The following is a 17,038-nucleotide window of genomic DNA, read 5'->3' as shown; positions in this document are numbered from 1 at the left end:
AATGTTCTTGCCTTTTCTACAGTCATACAGGATGAATATTTTATTTTTATATTTAACTAATTTGCATTGTCTGTATGAGGTTTTATGTGCCCTTTATCCGTATTATAAAGTTCCCATTGATTAATAGTTTTTGACAGAATTTTCATGAATAATTGATTTGGGGATTTTTGCATAGTTTTTCATCTTCAACAGAAACAAACCTGAAATTAGTCTCTATTTATTTAAATTTTTACTTCTCTCATCAGCTTCAAATTATCTCTCATGAATCAATGTGAAGATGAATGCACACTATACCATTTTTAACAGGGTATGTGCATTGATGTATAGCTACTGTACTCAAAACAATATAACACTGGTGGATAAAGAAATACATAAACAATTTCTAACCTAATATCAGGAAAATATCTAAGCACAAAAGTATCTAGATATTTTTAATTTATCCATGGGTCAAACAGAAATTCTCAGGGGATATCAAATATTACATTTTAATAAGTAAAATTGAAAACATATCAAAAATGATGAAATGAAAATTAAGTAGCACAGATAACTAAATTTAGGTTGTTTATATTAGAAAAGGAAATTTACAGTTCAGACTTCACCCTAAGAAACCATAGAAAGGGAAACCATAATAAAAACTAGAAATCTGCAAAGAAAATCAAGTGAAAAAAAATCAATAAAACAAAATATGTTCTTTGAAAAGATTGATTAATTTGATAATCCTTTAGCAAAGATGATAAGAGGATAGTGGAGATGAAAATCACTTATATTTAGAATAAACAGAGAATAACCTGATAGGATTTCATGTAAGTGAACATTATGAGAAATTAGGTACACATAAAGACAGAAAATCCTGGAAAAAAGGAAAACTATTACAACTTAATAAGAAATAGGATTTTGACTACCCCTACAACTATTAAAATGAATTCATAATTTACAAATCAATGAAAAGAAATATCAAAGTATTAATGATTTTGAAGAAGAAATTACACATAAATTTAGGTAGGATGGTTAGAAATTTTGCACAATATGTTGAGAAGAAATGAAAGAAGACCCTATCTAATTCACTTTACAAAATTAGTGTTACTTTGATGCCAAAATTAAAAATAATCCATCATCAAGTTGGTGCTCTCCTTGAACTGATTTCTTATATTCTATTCATTAAGGGAAGAATATTAAATACCCAACTATAATTTTGAACTTGGCTATTTCTCCCTTAAGTTTGGTCATTTTTACTTCAAACATAGTGAAAATGCTTTATTTGGTGTACTGACATTTATTAATACTATGTTAATGAATCAAACATTTGTTTAAATGAAACTCTGTCTGTACCAGATAATTTTCTTGCTCTAAAATTTAGTGTAATACTTGGAGTTACAGGTGCTATTAAATACTTTGGTTTGTGTGCTACATCTTTTATTTTTCCCCTTTAGTTTAAAGTAAGTGTACATTACATTTCAAATGCACATGGTTAATTTCCTTTATTATTTATTTTTATTATCCTTAAGAAGTTGTACAAAAGAGTCGCCACTCAACAAAGCAAAATGTTTCTTTCTCAATCACACCCCTTTAAACAGTTTTACCCATCTCTCCCAACTCATTCTTTTCCTCACTTTCCTTAATATTGCGGATTATGCCTTGAAACTTTGCCTGCATTCTCCTGGCTTCTACTAATTCATCTACCACTCTTCTCCTCAACCTTACCCACCCCTTTCAAGTATTGGCTTCCTGTACATTTTGTTAACCTTTGATTTCACTTTTCTGAGAAATACAGCATTCAGTTTGAGTTCTCCCTCAATCTACTACATTTTAGTTAATGCATTTGTATATATTTACATACTACCTGAAGTAATTATTTATATATTTATAAACTGATTACAGCTTTCAAATATCAAAGAAAACATGTAACTTTTCTCTCTCTATGACTGACTCTCTTTAGTATAATTTTTCCAGATCCTTCATTCATTATAGAATAGAAATCTTTTCACTTTATTCTGTTTTCTATTTTTACTATTCTATCATTTATCAATTTATCATTTCCATTCTATTTAGAGAAATTACTATTCATTTAGGATAAGAAATTTCATTATGTAAGACTACTTTCACTCCTTTCTATAGGAAATGGCTAAAGTTTGAGAGTTAATTTTTTTAGACTGGAAAAATTTATAATTCTGTTGACCTGATAATTATTTATTTCCATGTAAGAATGAATCACATGCTTTCACTCTGTCTTATTTCAAGATTTGTCTTTGTCTTTATTTCTGGGGATTGTTGAAGATATGTCTTGGTGTGTATTTTATTGAGCTTATCCTGTCTGTGGCTTGCTTGGTTCTTGAAATTAAAGTACATGTTTCCCATGTCATTTTTCAGCTGCTACCACTTAAAACATTTATCTACTCTCATTTTCACCTATTTTTGGAACTTTTTATGAAAAAATGTTAGAACTGTGTTCCATCGTCCAGTGTTTTGCCATGTATTCTTTTTCAGTCAATTTTCTTCTTGTTGGGGTTGAGCAGTTTTCTACTGTTTCTGTGGCTAAGTATAGTGATCCTTCTAATAGTCATTGAATTTTGACCCTTAGCTCATTTACTGAGTCTTTGTTTTAACTGTTGTATTCTTAATTTCTAAAATTTACATTAGTTTCCATTTGAGTCTTCTATTTAGGTTCTGATGCTTTTCTGATTTTGATGAAACTTCCCAGTTTTCTTTATTGACTTCAAACATGTTCATAACTCTTACTTGGGAGAATTATTTTATTTTGCTCCCTGACTTAAAATCATTATCATCTCAGTCATAGTAGCAACTAATACTATAATATTTCTATATTCACATTGGCATGTTTATGGCTTTATGACTAATCAGTAACTTTTAATTTTGTAAATCATTTCATAAGTTGCTGGACCTTATTTAAATCTTGTATGTTATTGGGCTATGTTAACAAGCCATAAGGCAGCACTATTAGGTTATGCCAGTTGGAATTATTTGTTTTTGATTTAGATTGTAATTCATCTTGATGAGAGGATGCCAAGGTATTCCAACACATAAGTGTGAGCCTAGTTTCATAATAAACTTGCATTAATGCATAAAACACATGCTGTAATACCCACTCAAATATAAGGGGAAAGAGAACGAGAATATGTTTTGGAGCTTCATTGAAAGCCTGGAATTTTAGGCTATAATAAATTTGCTTTCCATATTAATAGTGGGTGCAAGAGCATTATAGTAAAATGTTTTTAGTTTTATTTCTTCTACTGGATAAAATTCCTTCACAACTAACTTTTTTGGGTGGATATAAGCCTTAAATTATTATTTTCTTTTTTATTAAAGCATTTATTAACATTGATTTTTACATCATATTTCAAATGACATGTTTAACAAATGAGTGTTCAAGAAGAGAGTCTCTATATACAATCACTGGCACTTGGTTTTTAGAACATAATAAAAATTATGCTAAGGGGTTATACATCATAGATATATATTAATTTATGAAATAAAACATTATGTCTATAGAGTCCTAGGTTTTTATGTTTATGTAGTTATGTTTATATTTCCAATACCATGTCCATAGCATTGGGTATGTAAATATTGAGTCTTCTCTCTTGTACTGTTTGGATCTAATAGCCACATATTAAGGATATCATGTGCCTTTTGTTCCTTTGGTCTTGACTTGTCTCCCTGAACATGATTCGCTCTAGATTTATCCAATTCCCTGCGAATGCCATTATTTTATCTTGTCTGTTGGCTATGTAGAATTCCATTGTGTGTGTGTGTGTGTGTGTGTGTGTGTGTGTGTGTGTGTGTATATATATATATATACACATTTTCTGTATCCATTCATCGGCAGTAGGGCATCTGGATTGTTTCCATTGCCTGGCTATTGTGAATAGTGCAGAGATAAACATAGCTGAGCAGGTGTCCTTATCATATCTTGGGTTATGATGTTCAGAGTAGATGCCCAGAAGTCAATTTTCAGTTCTTTAAGAAACCTCCACACTGCTTTCCAGAGTGATTGAACTAGTTCACAATCCCACCAGCAGTGTAGAACAGAATAGAAGACCCTGAAAGAGAACCACATACCTACAGTCAACTTGTATTTGACAAATACAAGTGGAACAAAGACAGTCTATTCAATTATTGGTGCTGGCGAAACTGGGCAGTCACATGCAGACAACTAAATATTGACCTTATCCTTTCGCCACGCACAAGCATTAACTCAAAGTGGATCAAAGACCTCAATGTCAGAACGGAAACTGAAACTGCTACATGATAGAGTAGGAGAGTCACTCAAACTCATAGGACAGCCAAAAGATTCCTGAACAGAATCCCAGGGTCACAACAGATTGGAGAGAAACTGATAAATGAGACTACCTAAAAATGAAACGTTTCTGCACAAATAAAAGCATAGTCACAAAAGTAGAGACAGCCAACCAACTGGGAAAAGATATTTACCAGTAATACATCTGACAAATGCTTAATATCCAGTATCTACAGGGAACTCAAGAAACTAATCCCCCAAACCCAACAAATGAGCAAGGGAACTAAAGAGAGACTTATCAGAAGAAGAGATTAAAATAACAGAAAAGCTTATGAGAAAATGTTCATCACCCATGGTCATAAAGGAACTGCAAATAAAAACAACCCTTAGATACCACCTTACCCCAACAAAAATGGCCAAGATTTTGAACTCAGTCGATGACAGCTGCTGGTGGGGTTATGGAGAAAAAGGAGACTTAAGTTATTTTTGTCACTTTCCAGTGGCATCTCTTTGGTACTATTTTATGTAGTACCTATCTGCAGGAATGAGACAACAATGTGGACAATCTTTATTGGCCTTTGGGTCATGAAATTCCTAGAGAAATTTCCATTGTGTCTTTTGTTTGTGTGGTTTTCCTCCCCCTTAATTTCAGAAGACAGTTTTTGGGGTTTGTTATTATTGTTATTTGATTTTTTTGTCAGCCATGGGGCTCGTGCACTGTCTCTGAATTTTTCACATCAAGGGTAGCACTTTACTACTTTGAGAAATTTTGAGCAATAATTTTCAGCAATTGTGTCTTCAAATCATTTTCTTGTCACATGTTCTTTTCAGAATTCTCATCATACACCTCTTGGTCCACTTGTCTGGATTAAAAAAAGATTCTTCTAAAAATAGTATTTTTGTTTTTTTTTCCTTCCTCGCTGCTAGTTTCAAATTATCTCTGCTTTTTTAGTCTAATTTTATTTTATTTTTATATTATAGAGGAGTTACAGTTATATTCGCCAGATAGAGGGTGCATCACTTCTGTCATATTCATATCCCTTCTTATGTTTTTCTCCCCATTTCCCCCCCATCCCCTACCTTCATTTTTCCCCTCCTATTTCAAATAAACTAGTAAACATCTATATAATATACCAGGTAACAAAGTGGGATACTGTAACAATATGAGATTACCCAAAGGGCAACACTAGAGAAGAGAGAAAAACATAATACATAAAGAAAAGCAGTCACTTATAATTAAGCTCTTGTTTCCATGTCCTGGAGGTCCATTAATTTGGCTTCATCCTATAAGGCTTTATGTTTGTAGGGTTTGAGCTATTGTAATACTCTGCTAGGAGAGTTCTAGATGTGTACTAATTATTACAGATGAGGGATACTATTGAGCCTATGTTCCTTTGGTTTTGGAGCTTAATTCACTTAATATGATTTTTTCCAAGCCTTTCCATTTCCTTACAAATGGTGCAATGTCCTACTTTCTTATGGCAGCATGGAATTCAATTGTGTATAAGTACCACATCTTGTTGATCCAATCATCAACTAAGGGGCATCTGGGTTAATTCCATATCTTTGCTAAGGTAAATAGTGCTGCAATGAACATCGTTGTGGTAGTGGATTTAGTATGTCCTTGTTTCTGGAGCAATGGGTAAATGCCCAGTAGTGGAATTGCTGGGTCATCGGGTAAATCTATGATTAGTCTTTTGAGGAACTGTCATATTGCTTTCCATAGTGTTTGAACAAGTTTACACTCCCACCAACAGTGTAGTAGTGATCCCTCCTGACCACATCTCTGTAAGCGTCTGTTGTTGTATTTCTTGATCATGGCCATTCTAACTGGAGTGAGGTGGAATCTCAGAGTTGTTTTGATTTGCATTTCTTTTATGGTCAGACATGTCGAGCATCAAATTATCTTTTTGCATTCATTCATTCAGACTGCAACATGATTAGTTGTTCTGCTGGTACAGACTTCATTTGAGATTCTGTTTCTATTTTATGATTTCTATCTTTTGGTTGACCTTATAAATTTTGTTTGTATTAGTTTTCTGTTTCTGATTTCTTGGGTTGACTCCCTGTGTTCTTGTTTGGCTATTTTGGCTTCCTTAAAACAATTATTCAGAACAATTTTCTTTTTCTTTCTTTCTTTTTTTCTCTCTTTCTTTCTTTCTTTCTTTCTTTCTTTCTTTCTTTCTTTCCTTCCTTCCTTCCTTCCTTCCTTCCTTCCTTCTTTCTTTCTTTCTTTCTTTCTTTCTTTCTTTCTTTCTTTCTTTCTTTTTTGCTTGCTTGCTTGCTTGCTTGATTGATTGATTGATTGTCTGTTGTGGGTTTTGACCTCTGGCCAGGACGCTGTTCCTGATCACTTCAGTTCATGGCTATCTCTCTACCACTTGAGCCACATTCATATTTCTATACAATTTTTCTCATAATTACTAGATATGCATTCCTTCAGAGTTAGTTATTGCATTTGCTATTATATTAATAATATTTACTGTTCTTATAATGCCATACTTTGTTGTTTGTCTAGTATTATAGCCATATATATCTTCTTGTCATTGATGGAAAAGTCACTTCTAGATTTTATCAACAGGCTCCATAGAACAAAAAGACTTTTAATTTAGAGTGATGGTGTCATACCAAATGACTGAGATGTGATGTTTTGATTCTGAGGGAGTAGAATGATTTTCATGAAGGTCATCCTGAGCTGAGAACGAAGACTGAAGGAGTCTTTAGTGCCCAGGTTCAGGTATTTACTAGAAAAAGGGATTGCTGGATATTTGGTGAGAGACTATTGGGACTCTCCTATTCTATTTTTCATTCCATAAAGAAATTATGGCTAAAGAATCCCTTTTGACACTTGATCATACTCACGGTTATTCTCTCCACAGTTGTGGCACTGGTGCTTGATATCTCATCCCTATGCAGCAGCCATTGATCCAGGGCTTCAAATGCAAGTTCACATACAAGTACTTCCATAGCCTGGATTCAGGATCAAGTGTAAGAGTAGTGCTAGTGACCATAATACATATAAGCTCATTTCAGTTTTGGAATGAGGTGCAAATGAAAGCTTATGGAACAAATGAGGTATGTTTTGAGAGTGCAGGCAAACAAAAAGCAGCCTAAATCCAGGCTTTGGAAGATATCGTTGTGGCAGAGCTGAAGTTGCAAGAGTGCACAAGTGCAAGCCATCACAGTCCAAGTGTCTAGAATACATATGTACTTGATTCAATAGTGGCTATGGTGTCTGCTACTAGTGTCTGATATATGGCAAATGTATAGCCATATTCTGGAGCATAAACACATATAGGCTGATCCCATTTCTGGAATAAAATGTGGTGGCTACATTGATTATAAGCTCAAGGCCACATGCAGTGACAGTAGAACTAAGTCTGAAGTGTGTGTGTGTTTGTGCATGCGTGTGTGTGTGTGTGTGTGTGTGTGTGTGTGTGTGTGTGTGTGTGTACTGACCACAGCTCCAGGGGCTTGCAATTGTGTGAAATTAAGTAGCATTCCAGGTTTAGGGTGCAATAGAGGCAAAATCTTGAATGTTTAGGCACAGCAGTGACCTGATGTTGATGAAAGCTAATGTTGTCTTTTGTAGATCATGACAGCAAACTTGGTACAATTGCACTTTAAGGAACATATTCTGTGAAAGAATCAACAAGTCCAAGGATGTTGCAGCATCAGGAAAGTTGCAGCAAAAGCTCTGAGGTTCCTTTGCAGAGCAAGGCACTGGTGATCACAGGTGGTACCCTCCTTGTGGCTGATGATGAAAACACTCATCTTTCTTTGTTGCTAGCTACTTTTAGTTGTTTGGGTTAAGTCAGTCTTCTGTGCCTTTTGTTCCACTATATGGTTGCAGGCTCTTAATTGAACATTTGTACCCTCCTGAGAATATTTACAATATCAAATATCTATATAATTAATGTATTGTGGGGTGAAGAAGGCTGGTATCGCCTACTCAATCATCTCGCTGTTATTTTCATCAAGAGTTTCGTTAAACATATGTAAATAATCATAGGGAAGCTTTGATTAGCATTTTAGTTGCTGATGTTTATATAATGTGAATTCTTTACACTGTAGCAATTTTAACTGTATCTTTCTTTCTAAACTTTTCTTCTTTGTTACATATTGACCCTATTCTAATTTTCTAATCTTAACATGTGTTCATCTGTGTTGTTTACGATATTTTGTATTTATCATTATCATATAATGATAGAAATCCTGTGTTCATTTTATTGTGTATATAGCAATGATTGCAGGTTAATTTCTCTAAGACATAAAGTAGTAGATAAATAGCACATTCATTTTAAGCTATTTTTATACATTACAAAATTGTTTTTGCATATGATATTTTAAAATGATTAATTTCAACCATACTAGTTATAGGTGAAGAATTCCCATTTCCCCGTGCTATCATTTATTTTGGATGCTCTTTGGAAATTTTTGATGAGTAATCCTATTTTCAGTCTCCCTATAGTATGTATTTTTATAAAGCAACGCATAGTGCTAAAATATTATTGATAATGTCAGTTAAGAAATGTGTAATGTTCTCCAAGTAGAGAACAAATATGAGCCAAAGGCATCTGTGTGCCAGAGTACAGAAGATATTAAGTGCTTACTCATTTATTTGTCCATTTATAAAACATGTTGTAGCAGGATTACACCAAGTCCCCAAAGAGACATTAACTTGCATTATACTGAAGTATTTATTATTGCAGCATATGTAAAAGATAATATTTGTTTACATTTTTAATTACTTACATTTTCAGCCAAGAAAATCTCTGAGGATAATGCTTCATTTACAAGACAGTCCTGGCAAAAGACAACATAATGTAATCACATATTACCAACAATTTCATGACAACGATGCTATGGTTTTAAAATGACTTTTCAGATAAAAGCTTAATTATAGCTAGCTATAAAAAATTAAACAGAAGATTCAATAATGGTACTAAAATTAAATTAAGGGGAAAAAACACCACACAGTACATTGAGATGTGAATAGAAATGAAGATACTAAAACTAAATACCTGGCATATTCTCTATTATGCACTGAAATCTCATTGTTAAAAGTCTAATTCTCCATCCTCAATACTCACAATGTAAAACACAAATGAACCATGTGAGTTATTAAATTATCAGAATTGATAACAATATATATTCTGATGAAGTGTTGGCAGGAAAGCAGAGATGCTAAAGCAGGATCATATTAGCCGGACAGTTTGGGACAATACCATATTTAACCATTTCCAATTAAATATTAGTAAACAGGCTGAATACATCTCAAATGCAATTTTTCTGCTGATTTGAGGACATACTTTAGAATGATCCATTTAATGTATATGTATCTTATGCCTCAGCATTTATTCTTTTCAATTAAATAGGAAAGCCACTATGAAACTTTAAATGTGTAAGAACTTTATTGTATTCAGAAATATATAATACACAGAAACATGGTTTATATTATAGAATGAACAGAAACAGTGATTTTATGCTAACATCTCACTCTACTATGTATGTTATATATCTGCTTTATGAATTTCAGAAACCTAGTGAAATTAACTTGTCTCTCCAAAAATCTGTCCTGAGAAAGTAAAGTCAGAAAAGCATGTCTACGCCCACTAGAGACAGCTACCCTACACCATGGGGTTCTGAGCTGATCCAACTGTTCTTTTTTATTGATACCCTTTCCTTACAGCACATTGATTCTCAGTGAGGTTACTAGTGCTGTTTACTTCTAATGCATAATGCATCTAATGGGACAATAGAAGAAGGTTTGGGACAATATGATGGAATACATAAAAGAGAAAATTGTGCTGTTTTACAAGGAGCTCCAAGAAATGATATTGATTAGGGGAATAAAATTAAAATGAAAACATTTAAAAACAAAGGTTTTATCTATAATTTTGACTATCATTTTTCTTTTTTCCCAATCCTGGGGCTTGAACTCAGGGCCTGGGCACTGTCCTTGGGCTTTCTCAAGGTTAGAACTCTACCACTTGAGCCATAGCACCACTTTCAGCTTTTTTTGTGTATGTGGTACTGAGGAATTGAACCCAGGGTTTTGAGTATGCTAGGTAAGCACTCTATCACTAGGCCATGCTCCAACCCCAGACAATCATTCTTCTTAGCTTATAATTTTTATTGTGCCTCCAAAAGTCAGAAGCATTTTAACCATCCTTTCTTATCTGGATGATGTAAAAGGAACAGTGTGCCTATCACCATTTTAGAATAAAACTAAATACAATGAGGCCCAATGACTTCTTTGAAATCTTTTTGGTCTCCAGTTTAAATAGGAATTGGAAACATGTATCTGTTTTTTTGGGATGATGTCATGTATTTGTATTCCCAATATATCCCTGCAAAACTTTAAGATAAAACTCAACATAGATCTATTGAATCAGAATCTCCAGGGATGGTTTCTAAGGAAAAAATGTTTTGAACAGACTCTTGGTTATCTTTATTAAGAGATTTGACAAATGTTACACCATAAGCTTAAGGTCAAAATAAGAAAAATCAATATTTGACTCTGAAGAGAAACAGGGTAAGAATTAAAGGGTCCTAATTGACACTTTTAATGTAGCTTTAATTAATAAGATCATCTCATCTTTAATTTAATCTGTGAGTACTTAGTCTAAAAGTTTAATCTATGTATATTTTTTCAGAATTTCAACTTTTCAAATTTAATAACCCTGCCTGTGTAGTTTCTTAGCAAGAAAACTGCATCTAGTTTCTTCCTACTTTTTGAGGAAAAAATACAAAATAATAATAAAATTTAATTACTACATATTCTTTGTAAATAACCATTTCAATTCTTAAACTCATTTAAGAATTTTAACAGCCCTTATCAGGTAGCTGTATTTATTAACTGCATAAAGGAACTGCAGAAAGACGTGGTAAAGTAATCACTTCAAAGACAAAACACATTATAATTTTGAAACAAGCTTACATGGTTCCAGTACAATATTTCTGTTTATAAATATGGTCTATGCTTCAAGTGCCCTATATTTTTGTGGACAAAAACTTAATATAGTTTAAAATTCTTAAACATGAATTTCATACAAATGTGTTCTATTTTCCCTTTTCTTGGACTAATCCCTCAAGTGTTCTCAGATACCTGGAATATCTCTCAGCATCTGAGGAAAATTTTCATCAATTACAGTTTAACTATTAGAACACAAATTATTTGTAAGCTATAAAATAAAACCCTATTATAAACTCTTAAAACATCTGTTGGAAAGAAAATGATATTTGAGCTATTATATGATTACGAGAGCAATAAACCATGAGAAAAATCATCACAATACTGCCTTTTTTTCCTCCATTTGCAAACAGATGATGTTCATATGTGTCACTGTGTAAAGAGAACAGGGAAAATTAGAACCAAAGCAAATTTTAGGTTAAAATATTTCCTCAAGTTCTTCCAGAATACCAGTTGTGTTTTGTGTAGTCTAAATTTACTTTCTGAAGTTGAGCAAATGTCTTAAAAGTCATTTGTAATTTATTAAATTACTTTCTGTGATGTTCTATAGAACAAATTGAAGTTTAATTATTTTTATTAAACATTGACAAAAAAAGAAAGGACCCCAAAAGAAAAAAAATCCTTCTTTGACTTAAAGAACAATGTAAGGGCTGGGCATGGTGTTACACAGCAGGAATCTTAGCTGTTGTGCAGGAGAATCATAATTTGAGATGAATCTAGGCAAAATGTGTTTTAGTAAAAACAATTATCTCAGAAGCAAAATAAAGTCAAGAGGGTCAGAGTCATGGAACATGTGATGGAGTATTATAAAACATTTATAAGACCCTGGGTTCATTTGAAACAGGGCCAACAATAGTATATTGGGTCATAGATGATGAGTTAAAATATTTTAAGCCTTAACATTATTTTGGAAAATAGTGAAGATTTCATTTGCTTACAATTTTTTCTGCTAAACACATAGATGTTAACATTTCTAACCCTAACGTGGTGATACATAGGTGTAATCCAAACTCTTGAAAGTCACAGCCAGAAGCATTATAGCTTTGAGATCAACCTAGTTTGATCCTGACTTGACTCTGAGTTTGATCCTGAATTGACCCAGAGTTTGTTTGAGAATTAATGCACCTACTATCTGATAAATGTAACTGTTACCCCCTTTATACATGATTCCAATAATTAAATAAAATAAAGGAAAGGAAAGGGAAAAAGGGGGTTAACATACAACTTTCCAATAAGTGGAAAAATATCTCAAAGCAAAAATAGTATTAATTCAGTTGTGGCTACATATAAAAATAGATATATAAGCAGGGAGACAGATACATGATGCATAGATAGGTAGATAGATCTTTCTTTTAGATGTGTTTTCCATTTTTATCTTATTTGGAACACTAATATTGATCATCATCTTACATTTTCATTTGTTTATTTACATTGCTATTGTCTTGAAGTTGCTTCTTACTTCAGAATGATATGCCCTAACTTAGTATTACAACAACAACTAAAATAAGATAAACTGCTAACAATGGAGGATTGCATGATTTCTTGAAAAAAGATCATGAAATATTTTAGACAAATTTGAATGTGTCTATTTGAATTGTTTACTGAACTCAAGAAAGACATTTTACATTAAAATATTAACAGTGCAATATAAAATATAGAATTAAAATATTTCTAATGAAATGAGTTACAGAATGGTAATATTAAGTTCAATTTTCCAAAGCACTGGGAGGGGATGAGGGAAACAGGACCAAAAATATAAGGGGTACCAATGTTTGAGAAGTAATACACCTACTACCTGATAAATGTAAGTGCAACTCCTCTATACATTATCCCAATTTAAAAACAAATAAAGGACCCCAGAAATAAACCTAAAATACATGCAAAAACATTATGTAGGAGAGTATGAAATATTAATGAAAGATAAGAGAGACATAAAAAAAATCTAGCATTGATATGTGTGGATTCACATACAGAATCAAATTCTCAACCAAAATAAAATGAGGTGTTTTTTTTTAAGAAAGCTCATGAATCAGGTCCATGGTAGACATAGAAGAATAAAGATAAAGTCTATCCAATATGCTTATACCAAGGACAAGTTGAAAAAATTTCCTAGAATATGCCAAAAAAATCAAGAACATGCTTAACATCTATAAAACCATAATAGAAAGTATGCCAGAGCAACAGAAATGATCAACTACAGAAAGAACTTTGGAGATCCATGTCTCCATGGAGACATAGCAGAACTAGATATGCAGATATGCAGGAAATAAGTAATGTAATTTTAATTGGTTAACCTGACATCAATAAATAAAAACAAAAAAATAATTCTATTTAAACCATACATATACCAAAAAAATACAGTGTAGAAACACTAAGGATGTACATTACCTAAAATGAAAGTTTTGTGTTTAAGTGGAAACTAATTATGCAATACTTTTAATGAGGTATAAAAGCATAAAACATAGAACAAAATGGTTTTGACCTTAAAAATTAAAACTATATTCAGAACTGAAAAACAATACTTGAAAAACTTTAAACAGATAAGTGATTCAAACTGAAAATATATAATTCCTACAAATCTAAATGAAAAACAAATATCTCAAAAGAAAGAAAATGCCAATGCATCCCAATGGCGATCTTAAAAATTAGTATCTATCTCTCTGTCTGCCTATCTATCTATCTGTTTAGAATGTATTCAACTTGTATGACTATCAAGCATAAGTGGACCCAAAATGATGTGTTGTGTCAGGCCCACTCACCAGTTGATTTGGAAACAAAATATGAAAACTAAATGTTCATTGTGATTTAGAATAATGAAACTCTGATATATGGATAAAATTATTGAATAATGTAACTTTTCAAAACTTTCTTTATCTAATAAATATGAATAGACAAATAATCTTAAACTCAGCAATTTCAATTACTGATAGTATATAAACTATTCAATTAAAGATCTAACAAAGTGAAGAAATGTGTTTCTAGGTATAAATATACATATAGAGAATTACAATAGTATTTACAGTACAGTAACAGCCAAGGCAAATAAATTTGTGTTAAATGCTTAAATAATCCAGATAGTGTGTATCAGCACAAGTGACTCAAAGGTATATCCCTAAAATTAGGCTATTACCTAAATTAAAAAAATGAGTGACCTCAAAATGCAAGTAAAAATCAGGATTCATTAAAATACAGAGTCTCTTTTTATAAATATGAAATTGGAAAATCGTGAACATTAAAAAATTCCATACAGGAGCATCTTGAGCAGGTTGGTGAAGGTGTCTGCCGGCCTGGGAAACCTGGCTGCGGCTTGCTCCTCCTGGGGATCTTGGGTTCGGCGATGAGTTCCCAGAAAGGCAACGTGACTTGTTCCAGGCCGCAGAAGCACCAGAATATGTTCAGCTTAAAAAATGACAAGTTTAACAATAGCGTTCTGATCAAAACTTCATGATGGAGTATGTCAACCCTGTAAAGAAGTTCTTGAATGGTGTGTTAAATACAGCAAATACAAACTATTATCCCAATACTTTGAGTGACCTTCATGAACAATTCAAATCAAAAATTGTACAACAGAGACATGTCATAACCAGTGCTGAATGTTGACAAAATATGATGAAGGATTCTTACCACATAATTTGTAGACCATATGCTTGTGAATTAGAAGTTGGCACAAAATGTGGAAAGGAAGAAGACATTGTTATTCTGTTTAATAAAGAATCAGAAAGGACAGAAAATGGTGAAAATGATCACAGTTCTTATAGGAGAAGCTGTAAAAGAAATGAAGAAAATGATGAAGACTCAAGATTTTTCTGGAGACTTACATGATGCAAATGCTCATCCCACAGTGCAGTGAAGTAGCTGCCAAGTCAATTCCAGAGTGCGGAATTCCAGCCCATTAGCATTTTTGAGGGTTGCAACAAAATTATTGTGAAGTCCTAATGAGGAAATTGAAATAAAACTATAGAAATATTCAAGACTTAAATTGTGTGTATAATGTTTAAACAATTAGGAAACTTTTGTCCAGGTTTTTCTTACAGCAAAGAGTAGACTGATGGCCGAAACACATATTACTTAGAATTATGTACTATCTAATATCAAACCAAACAATTCAGAATTGTTTATATCAAACTGTTTTATAAAATAATACTTTATGATAAGGACACCTGTTCAGCTATGTTCATCTCTGCACTATTCACAATAGCCAGGCAATGGAAACAATTCAGATGCCCTACTGCAGATGAATGGATACAGAAAATGTGATATATATATATATATATATGTATGTATATATATAATGAATTCTACATAGCCAACAAACAAGATACAATAATGGCATTCACAAGGAAGTGGATGAATCTACAGTGAATCATGTTGAATGATACAAGTCAACCAAAAGAAAAGGCACATGGTACCCTTAACATGTGGCTATTAGATCCAAATAGTACAAAATCGAGGACTTGATATTTGTGTAACCAATGCTATGGACATGGTATTGGAAATATAAACACAACTACATAGACATAAAAATTTATGACTCTATAGACATGACATTTTATTTTATAGATTAATATGTATCTATGACATACATAAAAATCCTCAGCCTAAATTTAATTATGTTCTAAAATTTAAGTGCCAGTGATTATATATAGAGATTCCTTTCTTGAATAATTGTTTGTTAAACACATCATTTGAAATATGATATAAAAATCAATATTAATAAATTCTTTAATAAAAAAAATAAAATGGTACTTGATGGCTTGTCTTTACATTAATCATGATAAGTGCTTTTTGATAAATCAGTCTCAAATCATGTGCCTTTTATAACAAAATCTTTCCCTTATGGTCACTTATTTGTTACAAGGCAAAAAAATTTTTTGATAATATTTAGCAAATGTCTAGCAATTGTTCTTGGAACATATCTCTGTATGCTTCTTTACAGTGTTTTACCTTTGGCCTCTTGTGAAATATCCACCCAGAAAAATCAAGAACACAGAATATGAATATATGTATATTCATTTGTGTATTGACATGCACCAGGCACTTACACGAATGCACGAGTGCAAGCACACACACACACACACACACACAGCAGGCAGATGCTTTCAGTATCAGAAGTTTCCGCTACAAGTCTCTTCCTCCTCATAAGCCCACCCTTCTAGAGACATAATCCTGAATTTTGGTAATTATTTTTTCTTTTTCTTTCTTTTTTTCCTTCTTTTTTCTTTCTATCTTTCTTTCTTTCTTTCTTTCTTTCTTTCTTTCTTTCTTTCTTTCTTTCTTTCTTTCCTTTCCTTTCCTTTTTTTTCTTTTGTTGTTGTTTTGCATTGGCCAGTCCTGGATTGAACTCAGATCCTAAGCACTGTCCTTAGGCTTTCTCAAAGCTAGCTATCTACCACTTGAGCCACAGAACAACTTTCGGCTTTTTTCTATGTATGTGGTACCGAGGAATTGAATCTGGGTCTTCGCATATGCTAGGCAAGCACTCTACCACTAGGCCAAACTCCTGGCCCTGATAATTGTCATCTTAGTACCCTTAGTACTTCTCAACAATATCTGGTAGTTTACTCTGATTATTCTTTTATCTTTGGGAAATCCTCAAAACTACAGAAAAGAGGCAAAGGTGTATAGTGAACCTTTGTGTTCTCTTTGCTTTGTTTGAGCTTTGATATGTTTTCTTTATGTCACAATGATTGTTCAACTTATTTCAGAATAAGTCAGGCTAGGGTTCTAAACTTTAAATAAATGTTTTGACTGTTCATGTTATAAAAAAAATACCATCCAGGATAAATATACTTGTAAAGCTTTAGGTAAAG

The 17,038-nt window shown here is 32.6% G+C and overlaps 1 pseudogene; it reads left to right on the top strand.

Moving 5' to 3' along the window:
• The first annotated feature begins 14,565 nt into the window (after positions 1–14,565).
• LOC150056286 (uncharacterized protein C9orf85 homolog pseudogene) lies at positions 14,566–14,761 on the top strand (annotated as a pseudogene).
• The last annotated feature ends 2,277 nt before the right edge of the window (positions 14,762–17,038 follow it).

Source organism: Megascapheus bottae, chromosome 12, assembly GCF_031878675.1.
Source record: "Megascapheus bottae isolate mThoBot1 chromosome 12, mThoBot2.hap1, whole genome shotgun sequence".
Lineage (NCBI taxonomy): Eukaryota > Metazoa > Chordata > Mammalia > Rodentia > Geomyidae > Megascapheus > Megascapheus bottae.
The sequence above is the reverse complement of the archived record's forward strand: the minus strand, read 5'-3'. Positions and strand labels throughout refer to the sequence as shown.